General features: G+C 35.8%; 1 long non-coding RNA gene across 1 annotated transcript in view; it reads left to right on the forward strand.

Annotated features, from left to right (window-relative positions):
* Positions 1-14,328, forward strand: part of LOC109396966 (uncharacterized) — a 27,725-nt gene that overhangs the window by 6,678 nt on the left and 6,719 nt on the right. Inside the window, exon 2 of the long non-coding RNA XR_002126948.1 lies at positions 12,595-12,644. This is a non-coding gene — a long non-coding RNA (uncharacterized LOC109396966). The remainder of the gene's footprint in view (positions 1-12,594; positions 12,645-14,328) is intronic.

The following is a 14,328-nucleotide window of genomic DNA, read 5'->3' on the forward strand; positions in this document are numbered from 1 at the left end:
TTCAGCATCTTAGCTGTGGAGGGCAGTGTCACTGGCCCTCATATGTGGGATTCGAACCGGGGCCCTCTGGCGTCCCAAGCCAGTTCTTAACCATCGTGCCACTCGGCCAGCCCTCAATATATTTTTTAATTAAATGGGAAAGCTATTTTAAAACATGACACTAGTGAAAACCCCACAATGTAAAAGATTAAAAAGCAAAGGGCAAATATATAAGGAACTCATACAACTCAGCAACAAAAAAACAAATAATCCAATTAAAAATGGGCAGAGGACCTGAATAGACATTTCTCCAAAGAGGACATACAGATGACCAATAGACATATGAAAAAATGCTCAACATCACTAATCATCAGAGACATGCAAATAAAAACCACAATGAGATATCACCTCACACCAGTCCGAATGGCTATCATCAACAAGACAAATAATAACCAGTGTTGGAGAGGCTGTGGAGAAAAAGGAACCCTCATGCACTGTTGGTGGGAATGCAGATTGGTGCAGCCACTATGGAAGTCAGTGTGGAGATTCCTCAAAAAATTAAAAATAGAATTACCGTATGACCCAGCAATCCCTCTCTTGGGTATCTACCCCAAAAATCTGAAAACATTTATTCGTAAAGTTATATGTTCTCTGATGTTCATTAAAGCTTTATTTACAGAGGCCAAGACATGGAAACAACCAAAGTGTCCTTCAGTAGATGAATGGATAAAGAAGTTGTGGTATATATACTCAATGAAATACTATTCTGCTGTAAGAAAAGATGAAAACGTGCCATTTACGACAACATGGATGGATCTTGAGATTATAATGCTAAGTGGAATACATCAGATAGAAAAAGTAGAAAACCGTATGATTTCACTGGTATGTGGTATATAAAAGTGAAAACAACAAAAGAACAAGAAAAACAAATGAAGAAACAAAACTCATAGTCACAGACAATAGTTTAGTGGTTACCAGGGGATATGCAGAAAGCGGGGTAGTAGATGAGGGTAAAGGGGATCAAATATATGGTGATGGAAAGAGAACTGACTCTGTGTGGTGACACAATGTGAAATATAGATGATGTATTATAGAATTGTATACCTGAAATCTATGTAACTTTGCTAACAATTGTCACCCCAATAAATTTTAACCCTCCATTGGGCGCAACTGATCTCAGATTCATTGCACACAAATTTTCAAATATCTGTCAGTTAACTTAAGTATTGTGACTCATCGCTTCCATATCTTCCCCCTCTACCATAACCTATCGCCTGTCGTGATTGTGACTTAGTACAGTAAAGACGTATTTTACAGCGGCATCTTTGTGTGCAATGAATCTGTGAGATCAGTTGCACCCAATTAATAATAATAAATAAAAAAGGCAGGGGACAAATTCAGTGAAAGTATTCGGAACACATGTGACAAAAGGTTAATGTCCTTAATATATAAATTGCTCTTATAAATTTTAAGAAAAATAACCATCAACATGGAGAAAGTGAGTCATCTTAAAGCAAATTTCATTTTTCCAGATTTATTGAGGTGTAACTGACAAAATTACATATGTTTAAAGTGTACATTGATGATATGTACACGTTGTAAAATGATTACAACAATCAACTTAATTAGCACATACATCACCTCATATAGTTAACTTTTTTTCTAGTAATGAGGATGCTTAGTATCTTTTTTTACAAATTCCAAGTATAAGATACAGTATTATTATCTAGGATCACTATGTTATATATTAGAGCCTCAGAACTTATTTGTCTTATAACTGAAAGATTGTACACTTTGACCATTTCTCCATTTTCCCCAAACCTCAATCCCCCTGGCAACCATCATTCTGCTGTCTTTCTCTATGAGTTTGACTTTTTTTTCATATTCCAAATATAGGTAACACTATACAACATTTGTATTTTCCTCTCTTGGTGTAATTCCCCCCACGTTTCATCCATGTTGTTGCAAATGTCAGGATTTTCTTTTTATGGATATATCTATATCTATTTCTATACCTATATAACATTTTTTTCTTTATGCATTCATCTATCAACATTTAGGTTCTTTCAATATCTTGGCTATTGTGAATAATGTTGCAATGAGCATGGGGGTGCATATACTTTTTCGAATTATTGTTTTTATTTCCTTCAGATAAATACCCAGAAGTGGGATTGCTGGATCATATGGTAGTTTTATATTTATTTTTTGAGGAACTTCCATACTGTTTTCCATAATAGCTGTACCAATTAACATTCCATCAACAGTGTACAAAGATTCCCTTTTTCACATCCTCACCAACCCCTGGTTAACTCTTGACTTTTTTATAATAGCCATCCCAACAGGTGTGAGGTAATAACTCACTATGGTTTTGATTCACATTAGTAACATTGATCATCTTTTCATGTACCTGATAATCATTTATATGTATTCTTTGGGAAAATTCTGGTCTTTAGCACATTTTTAATCTATTTATTATTATTATTATTATTATTATTATTATTATTACTATTGCTATTGAGTTGTGACAGTTCTGTATATCGGGGGTGCCAAAAGAAGGATACACACATTTTAAGAGATGTTATCTATGCCCAAGCAGTAGTTCACTGTAATCAGAAGTGTCTGGACCCTGATGATAACCACTTTTAGCACCTCTTGTAATTGCAGAAGTAAAACGTGACTTGTATTCATCTTTTTTTATTGGTATATATTGAGTATTACAATTAATAGAGTTTTTTCCTTTCTTAAAATGTGTATACATTTTTTTGGCATCCTCTGTATATTTTGGATATTAACGCTATGTCAAAAATGTGGTTTGTGGGCCGGCCAAGTGGCGCGATGGTTAAGAACTGGCTTGGGACGCCAGAGGGCCCCAGATCGAATCCCACATATGAGTGCCAGTGACACTGCCCTCCACAGCTAAGATGCTGAACAACAGCTCAAACTGGAGCTGGGCTTCCGGGAGTCGCCGGCGACGGCGTAGGCTGCAGCACCTGTGACAGTGGGTTGCCATGGGCTACCGTGTGTAGCCAGCAGCCAGCCTGAGCGGCCGTCCAGAAGCCAGCGACTGATCTGCCTCGCCCGGGAAGAGCGCAATGATGGTGCCAACTTCGGCCAGTGAAGCAACGTCCTCCACAACTAGACTGAAGAACAAAACAACAGCAACTTGTCTGTTCCCCTTCCCCCAATTCCCCAGCACTGTTCCCATCCCCCAAATTCCCCAATAAAAATCTTAAAAAAAAAATATGTGGTTTGCAATATTTTCTCCCATTCCAAAGGTTGCCTTTTCATTTTACTGATTGTTTTTTGTTTGTTTGTTTGTTTGTTTGTTTTTGCTGAGCAGAAGCTATTTAGCTTGTTGTAGTCTCACTTGTTTATTTTTGCTTTTGTTGGTTGCGCTTTGGATGTCATAGTCATGAAATCATTGACAAGACCAATGTCATGGGGCTTTTTTCCTATGTTTTCTTCCAGAAGTTTCATGCTTAAGTCTAATCCATTTTGAGTTAATTTTTGTGAATGGTGTAAGATAGGGGTCCTATTTCATTCTTCTATACGTGAACATCCAGTTCCAAACAACATTTATTGAAGAGACTATTCTTTTCCCATTGTGTGTTCTTTGCTCCCATGTCAAAGATTAGTTAACCTTATATGTATGGATTTATTTCTGTGCATTCTATTCTATTCGGTTTGAATGTTTTGTTTAATTTCCACATATTTGTGAATTTTTTATCACTTCTACTGTTATTTATATCTATTTTCATACTATTGTGGTTGGAGAAGAGATTTGATATGATTTCAGTCTACTTAAATTTGTTAAAACTTGTTCTGTGACCTAACATATTATATATCTAGCAAATATTCCTAAGAATGTGTATTCTGCTGCTTTGGTATGTATGCCTTTTCTTTTCTTTTATTAATTTAAAAAAATATTTATTGGAGAACAGCTATGGTCATTGGTTACACATTGTTTTCATGCTACAATGGCATAGTTGACTCTTTTAGGGAGGGTGCAGCTCACAGTGGCCCATGCGGGGATCAAACAGGCAACCTTGTTGTTATCAGCACCACACTCTAACCAACTGAGCTAACTGGTCACCCCTGTATGCCTTTTCTTGATCCTGAAAATCCAGTCCAGGTTCTAAAAACTTCCCATTTGTTTTCCATAGGGCAGTGCCCTGAAATGTTTAAGTTGTGAGAGCCTTTTCACAATCTCTCACAGTTGAGCCTATTTTCTGCGCTTGCTTACTAGCTATCTGCAAAGACTAGCACTCACTGTCTGTAGGAGTACATGTCAGGACCTGGCCATATAAGGAGTGCAGGGAGGGTGGGTGAGGCGGGCAGAGCAATTGGGGTACCTATAGGCCAGTTCTGGTGTTCTGCAGGTGAGAAACCTACAGTGGTTTGTGGGAAGGTTTCCTAATGGTCTCCATGAATTGATTAATAGGAAGAACCATGAAGCAGTTAGTATTCCTTTGATGAGTTCTGAGCCATGGCTGCCACACTCCCAGCCTCTCCTAATCCCTCAGCCTTGCAGATCACCATAGGATCTGAGTGAGGTGAGAAAAAAATGGGCCTTTTGGGCAGCATCCTGTACATCTGGGGAAAACAGGAGGTACTCACCTATGTCTCTCACTTTCCCCTATGGGCAAAGTTAAATTGTTCCTCTTACCCTCTTCAATGCATCTATTCTTGGAATTTTTTTTCTCTAAATTTTTTTGCTCAGAAATTCTTCACTGGACTCTACATTCCCATAAAGTTACTCTCATCTGTGTGTGATTGTCAAAATCATTGTTCTGTGGGGAAATTACAGCAGAAAATTCCTCTTCTACCTTTTTGCTGATATCACTCCCTTAAAGCAAATTTTAAAAGTCAATACTTTGGAAAGGACAGTCAATTCAATAATTGGTTCTGGGGAAACTGGATATCCACATGTAAAATAATGAAGTTGGACCCTTACTTTATACCATATACAAAAATTAACTCAAAATGGATTAAAGACCTAAGTGTAAGAGGTAAGACTATCAAAACATTAAAAGAAAACATAGTGGGAAAGCTTCATAAAATTGGATTTCATGATGATTACTGGGATATAACACCAAATGCTTAGGCTACAAAAGAAAGTAGATAAATTGGATATCATCAAAATTAAAAACTTCTGCATCAAAGGACTCTTTCAAGAGAGTAAACAGAAGACACACTGGATGGGAGAAAATATTTACAAATCATATATCTGATAAGAGAGTAGTATCCAGAATATATAAAGAACTCCTACAACTCAAACACAACAACAACACAACTCGATATAAAAAAATGTACAAAAGATTTGGATAGACATTTCTCTGAAGATATACAAATGAACAGTAAGCATATGAAAATATGCTCAACATGACAATAATTAGGGAAATACAAATCAAAACCACAGTGAGATACCACTTCACACCCATTGGCATGGTTATTATATATATATATATATATAATACATATATAATACAGAAAATAGGTATTGGCAAGGATGTGGGGAAATTGGAAAACTTTTGTATTTCTGGTGGGAATGTAAAATGGTGCAGCCATTGTGAAAAACAGAATGATTGTTCCTCAAAAAGTTAAACATAAAATTATCATATGATGCAGCAATTTCACTGTTAGGTATATACTCAAAAGAAACAAAAGTAAGGACTCAAATAGATATTCATAAACCAATATACATAGCAGTATTATTCACAATCGTCAAAAGGTGGAAACCACCCAAGTGTTCATCAATGGATGAATGGATAAAGAAAATATGGTATATATTTATGCATACAATGGAATATTTTTCTGCCCCAAAGAGGAATAAAATTCTTATGCATGCTACAACATGGATGAACCTTTAACAGACACAAAAAGACAAATATTATATGATTCCATTTGTATGATGTACCTAGAAAAGGCAATTTCATAGAGACAGGAAGTTACCAGGGGCTGAGAGGAGAGAGAAAAAAGGAGGTATTGTTTAATAGGTAGATAATTTCTGTTTGGGATAATGAAAAAAATTTGGAAATGTATATTGGTGATGGTGGCACATTGTGAATGTACTTAGTTGTATTCTTAAAACTGGTTACTAAAAAAATCATATTCACATGGATTAGTATCAATATTTGGCAGTACCTGTCTGTATGAAAATATATTTTCAAAGATGAAATACATAAAAACTCAAAACAAATCATGGACAGATACATTTCAATCAATTTTGATAATAGGGAACAATAACTTTGAACCTAAGTTAAGTGAAATATTACCTTAAAATTTTAATTCTTAGAGGAAGGTGATCAAAAGTGACAAATTTCCAGTTATAAGATAAATAAGTACCAAGGATGTAATGTGCAATAGGATGACTATAGTTAACATATTTAAGAGAGTAAATCCTAAGAGTTTTCATCACAAGGAAAAAATTATTTTTCTTTTCTTTTTTTTTTTTGCTTTTTTTGTATGTACATGAGATGATGGATGCTAACTTACCTTATTGTGGTAATCATTTCACAATAAATGTAAGTCAAACCATTACATTATACACCTTAAACTTATACAGCGATGTGTGTCACTTAGTATATCTCAATAAAACTGGAACAAAATAAATCAAACATGAATAAAATAAATTATATGTCACCATTTAAAAAAATAATTATTCTCAATAGTAAACCTGTATGACAAAAAATTATATTCAACTATAATAGTAGTTAATAATTATATTATTTTGTAATATATATATTACTAATTATTATTAGAATTTCATCAATAAAAGATTTGTGGGAATAAAAATCAATAATTTGCCCTTTATGCTCCCCTTCATCTAGACAGCTCACAGGGAATATAGTACTGCTCTTGTCTTTGCCATATAATGGAATGAGGCTCGTGTCTATGGGCAAGAACAGGTTTTCTACAATAGTACTGCCTACTTCTGAGTGGCCACCAGTACCTCCAACTCTCACTATTAGAAGTCCAATCCTTCATTTTAAAGCATGAAGTCTCTAAGTATATTGTGCTAAAAGTGAATTACTAGGGAAATTCCAGTCTGTACAAAATGATGTAGATCCATTTCTCCCTGCTCCAAACCACTAAGAACAACTATCAACCCTTGAGATAATATAACAGACGATCAAAGGAGAACTCTGTGGTAAGACAGTAGCAAGAAAAAGGTGGACTAGTTTGTGATTTCAGGACTAAAGGAACAATATGTCAGCAGGCCATATTATGTCCAGCCACCCACGACACACACAACAAAAGAAGATGATCGAGACCCAGCATTTCCTGACCTTCAACCTAGCAACAAAAGACAGTCCAAGTAGGCACATGACTCCCCTGGATCAAAAGGGAATTTCTCTGACACCACCAGCAAGGGGGAATCCACTGGGAGCCCCAAGTATAAGAGGCCAGGGGAAGTACCACTCTTGTTCCCTGCACATCCTGAGATTGCTAAGAGATACCCAGGTGGACATACCAAACTAGCAAGAGAGACTCGGCCACAATAAGCAGCCTGGCCTGAGAGGCTTCTTTTCCCTCATTGGTCCTCAGACTGCCTTCATGCTGAGATTATTAGACCAGATAAGCAGATTCCTCTGTAATTCAAGAGGCCTGAGAATCCCCCTCACCTGCCCAGAGACACCAGGAAAGCCCAGCAGCACAAATAGAGGAATCTCACCCCAAGTGTCTGGCTCAGGAAATGCATGCCATCCCCCCTTGCAGGGAATTGGCTACTGCCACAGCAAGTACCTGTTAAAGAAGCATATTGGACTGTGTCCATGAGACTCCCTTTTCCACCTGAAGATTCCAGGAAACATAGAGACACCCAGAGGCCTGGCCTGTGGAAACTCTTTCCACCACTTCATGTAGCACCAGTAGGGGCCGGTAGAAGACTTAATGACACCAAATCAATCAAAATAAAACCAGAATGGCTGTGAAATTAAACTGTTATTAAAACCTCAGCCAACCAAAGTAGGCCAAGACCTGTATGCTAAACCTAAACAGACTAACTACCTTCTAAAATAAAAGATTTAGGGCCAGCCGAGTGGCACATTGATTAAGAGCTGGCTTGAGATGCCAGAGTGCCCCGGTTCGGATCCCACATATGAGAGCCAGTGACACTGCCTTCTACAGCTAAGATGCTGAACAACAGCTCAACCTGGAGCTGGGCTGCCGTGAGTCACAGGGGACGGCTTAGGCTGCAACCCCTGCTGCAGTGTGTTGCCATGGGCTACCGTGAGTGGCCAGCAGCCAGCATGAGCGGCCAGCAGCCGCAGTGAGCGGCCGTTCAGAAGCCGGCGACTGATCTGCCTCGCCTGGGAAGAGCACAATGATGGTGCCAACTTGGGCCAGTGAAGCAACGTCCTCCACAACTAGCCTGAAGAACAAAACGACAGCAACTTGTCTCTTCCCCTTCCCCCAATTCCCCAGCGCTGTTCCCCTCCCCCAATTCCCCAATAAAAATCTTTTAAAAAAATAAATAAATAAAATAAAATAAAAGATTTAAATAGGACCCAGAGTCTATTAGCCTAATGGACAAAATTTCAGGATGTAATACAAAATTACTTGTCATGCCAAAAGCGAAGAAAATCACAACTTGTATGAGAAAAGGTAATCAACCTATACCACCACTGAGATTTTGAATTGTTGGAATTATCTTGCAAGGCTTTTAAAGTAGCCACTAAAACATGCTTCAATAATCAACTTTAAATTCTCTTGAGACTAATGAAAAACAGAGAATCTCAGCAAAGAAATAGAAGTTATTAAAAATGGAAATTACAGAACTGGCAAATCCAATAACAAAATATTTTTAAATACTAAGCTGTATGGGCTCAGTAGTAGAATGGAAGTGGCAAAGAATAGAATCAGTGAATTTGAGGACAAATCAATAGACTTTACCTAATATGAACAACAGAGAGAAAATAGAGGGAAGAAAACATAAACAGAGCCTCAGAGACCTGAGGTACAATAACAAAAATCGAACAGTACTATGATTAGCATGCCAGAAAGAGTGAAGAAAAAATGGGACACAAAGAGTATTTGAAGAAATAATGGCTGAACACTTCCCATATTTAAAAGGTACAAATCTACACATTCAATAGGTGAGTGGAACTAAAACAGGAAAAGCCTAAAGAACTCCATGCCAAGACATTATTGTGATAAAATTTCTGAAAACTAAAGACAAAGGAAAAAAACCTTAATAGAAGCCAAAGAGAAAGAATACATTGCCTAAAGAGGAATACCAATTCAAATGACAGTGAATTTTTAAAACCTCTTTTATTATATTAGTTTCAGATGTACAAAGCAACATAATGAATAGACATTTACACCCCTCACAAAGTGATAACGCCTCAAGTCTACTACCCTCTGACATCATATATATCTGTTACAGTACAATTGACTATATTCCCTATGCTGTAATTTATATCCCAACTATGTATAATTATAGTTGACATTCAATATTATTTTACTTTAGCTTCAGGTATATAGCGCAGTGGTCAGGCATCTACACAATCTATAAAGTGATCCCCCTGATAACTCCAGTACCCATCTGACACACTACATAATCTATATACAACATTATTGATTATAATCCCCATTCTGTATTTCACATCTCCATGACTATTTTGTTACTACCAATTTGTGCTTTCTAATCCCTTCACTTTCTCCCCCATCCCCCACCCTCCACCCCCATCTAGCAACCATAGTTTTCTTCTCTGTATCTCTGAGTCTATTTCTGTTTCATTTGCTCATTTATTCTGTTCTTTAGATTCCACATACAAGTGAAATCATATGGTATTTGTCTCTCTCAGTCTGACTTATTTCACTTAGCATAATATTCTCTAGGTCCATCCATGTTGTTGCAAATGGTAAGAGTTCATTCTTTTTTATAGCAGAGTAATACTCCATTGTATAAATGTACTACTATTTCTTTATCCAGTCATCTATTGATGGGCATTTTGGTTGTTTCCATAGCTTGGATATTGTGAATAGCACTGCATAGGGGTGCATATATATTTTTGAATTAGTGTTTTGGATTTCATTGGATAAATATCCAAGTGTGGAATTCCTGGGTCATAAGGTAGTTCTATTTTTAATTTTTTGAGGAACCTCCATACTGTTTTCCATAATGGCTGCACCAATTTGCAATCCCACTAAGAGTGCACAAGGGTTCCCTTTTCTCCGCATCCTCGCCAGCACTTGTTGTTTGTTGATTTATTGATGATAGCCATTCTGACAGGAGTGAGGTAGTATCTCATTGTGGTTGTTATTTGCATTTCTCTAATGATTAGTGATGTTGAGCATCTTTTCATGTGTCTGTTGGCCATCTGTATGTCCTCTTTAGAGACATGTCTCTACATGTTCTCCCATTTTTTAATTGGGTTGTTTGGTTTTTTTTGGTATTGAGATGTATGAGTTTTTTAATGTATTTTGAATATTAACCCCTTATCAGATGTATCATTGGCAAATATCTTCTCCCATTCAGTAGTATGTCTTTTTGTTTTGTTGATGGTTTCCTTTGCTGTGAAAAAACATTTTAGTTTCATGTAGTCCCATATGTTTATGTTTTCTTTTGCTTCCCTCGCCCAAGGGGATATATCAGTAAAAATATTACTAATGTCTGTAAGTTTACTTCTTGTTTTCTTCTAGGACTTTTATGGTTTTGGGTCTTGTATTTAAGTATTTAATCCACTTTGAGTTTATTCTTGTATATGGCATAAAAAGGTGGTCCAGTTTCATTGTTTTGCATATATCTGTCCAGTTTTCCCAGCACCATTTATTAAATAGACTACCTTTACCCAATGTAAATTCTTGCTTCCATGGTCATAGATTAAATGACCGTATATGGATGGGTTTATTTCTGGGCTCTCTATTCTTTTCCATTGATCTATGTGTCTGTTTTTATGCCAGTACCATACTGTTTTGATTACTGTAGCCTTATAGTAGGATTTGATATCAGGTAGTGTAATACCTCCCACTTTGTTCTTATTTCTCAGGATTGCTGTGGTTATTTGGGGTCTTTTATGGTTCCACATAAATTTTAGGGTTATTTGTTCTAGTTCTGTGAAAAATGTCATTGGTATTTTGATAGGGATTGTATTGAATTTGTATATTGCTTTAGGTAGTATGGACATTTTAACTATATTAATTATTTGTATCCATGAGCATGGTATGTGTTTCCATTTATTTGTATCTTCTTTAATTTCTCTCTTCAGTGTCTTATAATTTTCTGAGTACAGATCTTTTACTTCCTTGGTTAAATTTATTCCTAAGTATTTTATTTTTTGATGCAATTATAAATGGGATTGTTTTCTTAATTTCTCTTTCTGATAGTTCATATGGGTATATGCAAATGCAGCTGATTTCTGAATATTATTTTTGTGTCCTGCTACTTTACTAAAATTTACTTATCAGTTCTAATAGCTTTTTGGTGGAGTTTTTGGGGTTCTCTCTATATAGTATCATGTTATCTGCAAATAATGATGATTTTACTTCCTCCTTTCCAATTTAGGTGCCTCTTTTTTTTCTTGTCTGAATGCTGTGGCTAGAACTTCCAGTACTGTGTTGAATAAAAGTCGTGAAAGTGGGCATTGTTGTCATGTTCCTAAAAGGGAATGCTTTTAGCTTTTCTCCATTGAATATGATGTTAGCTTTGGTTTGTCCTATATGGCCTTTATAATGTTGAGATATGTTCTTGTTATTCCTGCTTTGCTGAGAGTTTTTATCATAAACGGATGTTGGATTTTGTTAAATGCTTTTCCTTCATCAATTGATATGACCATATGATTTTTATTTTTCATTTTGTTAACATGGTGTATCATGTTAATTGATTTGTGGATATTGAAACAACCTTGCATACCAGGAATGAATCCCACTTGATCGTGGTGTACGATCTTTTTAATGTGACACTGAATTCGGTTTGCTAATATTTTATTGAGGATTTTTGCATCTATGTTCATCAGGGATATCAGCCTATAGTTGCTGGGTTTTTTTCTTTTCTTTTCTTTTTTCCTTTTTGTAATGTCTTTGTCTGGTTTTGGGATCAGGGTATGCATCATAAAATGAGCTGGGAGCCTTCCCTTCATCTTATTTTGTGGAATAGTTTGAGGAGAATAGCTGTTAATTCTTTTTTGAATGTTTGATGAAATTCACCAGAAGCCATGTGGTCCAAGACTTTTGTTTGCTTGGAGCTTGTTCATTACTGATTCAATTTCATTGGTAGTAATTGGTCTGTTCAGATTTTCTGTTTCTTCTTGATTCAGCCTTGGAAGAGTGTATGCTTCTAGGAATTTATCCATTTCTCCCAGATTGTCTAATTTGTTGGTGTATAGTTGCTCATGGTATTTTCTTAAATTTTTTTTTTTGTATTTCTGTGGTGTCTGTTGTCACTTCTTATCTTTCATTTCTGATTTTATTTATTTGGGTTCTCTCTCTTTTTTTCTTGATGAGGCTGGTTTATAGTTTGTCAATTTTGTTTATCTTTTCAAAAAAACCAGCTCATGGTTTCATTGATCTTTTGTATTTTTGGGGGCATCTCTATTTCATTTATTTCAGCTCAGATCTTTATTATTTCCTTCCTTGTATTCACTTTGGGCTTATTTTGCTGTTCTTTTTCAGTTCCCTTCAAATGACAGTGAATTTCACATCTGAAATCATGGAGTGCAGAAGTAAGTAACACTTCAACATTTTTCAAGTACTGAAAGAAAAGAGCTATCAATCATGACTTTTATATCTGGCTAAACGATCATTTAGGATTTAAGGGGAAATAAAGACATTCTCAGACAAAGGAAAACTGAAAGAATTTGTTGTTAGCAGACCTACCCTTAAAAGCTGGCTAAAGGAAGTATTTTTAACAAAAAGAAAATAATAGAAGAAATAATCTTGCAGCTTCAGGAGAGAAGAAACAACGAAAAGCAGAAATATGGTTACATACAACAGACTATGGCTTTCTTCTTGATTTTTAAAACTCATGTTTAATAATGAGATAAAATTTATAACACCACCTCATAAACAAGACAATAATATTTAAAATCAGGGAAAGTAAAGAGACCTAAATGGACATAAAGTTTCCACACTTCACTCAAAGTGGTAAAATGTTGATACCAGAAGAGACTGATAAGTCACTTATGTACATTTTAATACCCAAACAACCACTATGAAAACTATACAAAGAGATTTGCTCAAAAATAATGTAAATAAATCAAGGTGGAATCCAAAATAAATTTCAGTTAACCCATGGAAAGCCAAGAAAAGATAAATGAGAACCAGAGGAACTAAAAAAGTAATAAAATGGCAGACTTAAGTGCTAGCATAGCAATAATTGTTTTAAATGTAAATGGTCTAAATACACCAATCAAAACATAGAGATAATCAGAGTACATGAAATAAACATAACCCTTTTATATTCCATTTACATGAAACTTGCTTCATATTCAATGACATTGATATGTTGAAAGTAAAAGGATGATGTTCTGGTTGAACTGAGTTGTCTAAAATGATATGTTGAAGTCCTCACTCCAAGAACATGTGAATGTAACCTTATTTTGAAATAGTATCTTCGTAACATGTAATCAAGTTAATATGAGGTCATATAGGATAAGGGTGTGTCCTATCCAATAACTAGTGTCCTTTGAAGAAGAAAGAAATTTGGATACAGACACACAGGGGGAAAAGCCATGTCAACGTGGAGGCAGAGGTTGGAAAGACATATCCACAAGCCAAGGAACACCAAGGATTGTCATCAAACACCAGAATCTAGAAGACGCAAGTAAGGATTGCACCCCTAGAGCCTCCATAGAGAGCATGGCCTTAACAACATCTTACTTTCAGACTTCTAGCCTCCATACCAATAACAGAATAAATTTCTGTTGTTTTAGGCCACCCAATTTGTGTGATTAAGTTATGTCAGCCCTAGGAAACTAATACATATAGGAAAAGATATACTATTCAAGCATTAATAAAAAAAAAGGAGTCCAGGAATAGCTATGTTGATATCTGACAAAGTAGACTTCAGGGAAAAGAAAATTAGTGAGGCAAAGTGGGACATTACATAATGGTAACATGATCAATCCACCATAAAGACATAATGATCCTACATATTGGGTCTTTGGAAAAATCAAGATGTATTTTGTCTATGTTTTCAAAGATCATTTATTTATATAAAGAACAAAGATCAATCAATGATATATTGCCTGTTTTGTTCAATAACCTTTTGCCTTCTTTCAGTGAGCTTCATAATTCCTCGTTCATAGAAGGACCTGTCTTTATCGGCGAAAAACTGAACAAGGTGCTGATTTACAGCCTCATGTGAATTGAACGTTATACCATGCAAGGAGTTTTGAAAAGAGCAAA

This window comes from Hipposideros armiger, unplaced genomic scaffold (assembly GCF_001890085.2).
Source record: "Hipposideros armiger isolate ML-2016 unplaced genomic scaffold, ASM189008v1 scaffold_551, whole genome shotgun sequence".
Classification (NCBI taxonomy): domain Eukaryota; kingdom Metazoa; phylum Chordata; class Mammalia; order Chiroptera; family Hipposideridae; genus Hipposideros; species Hipposideros armiger.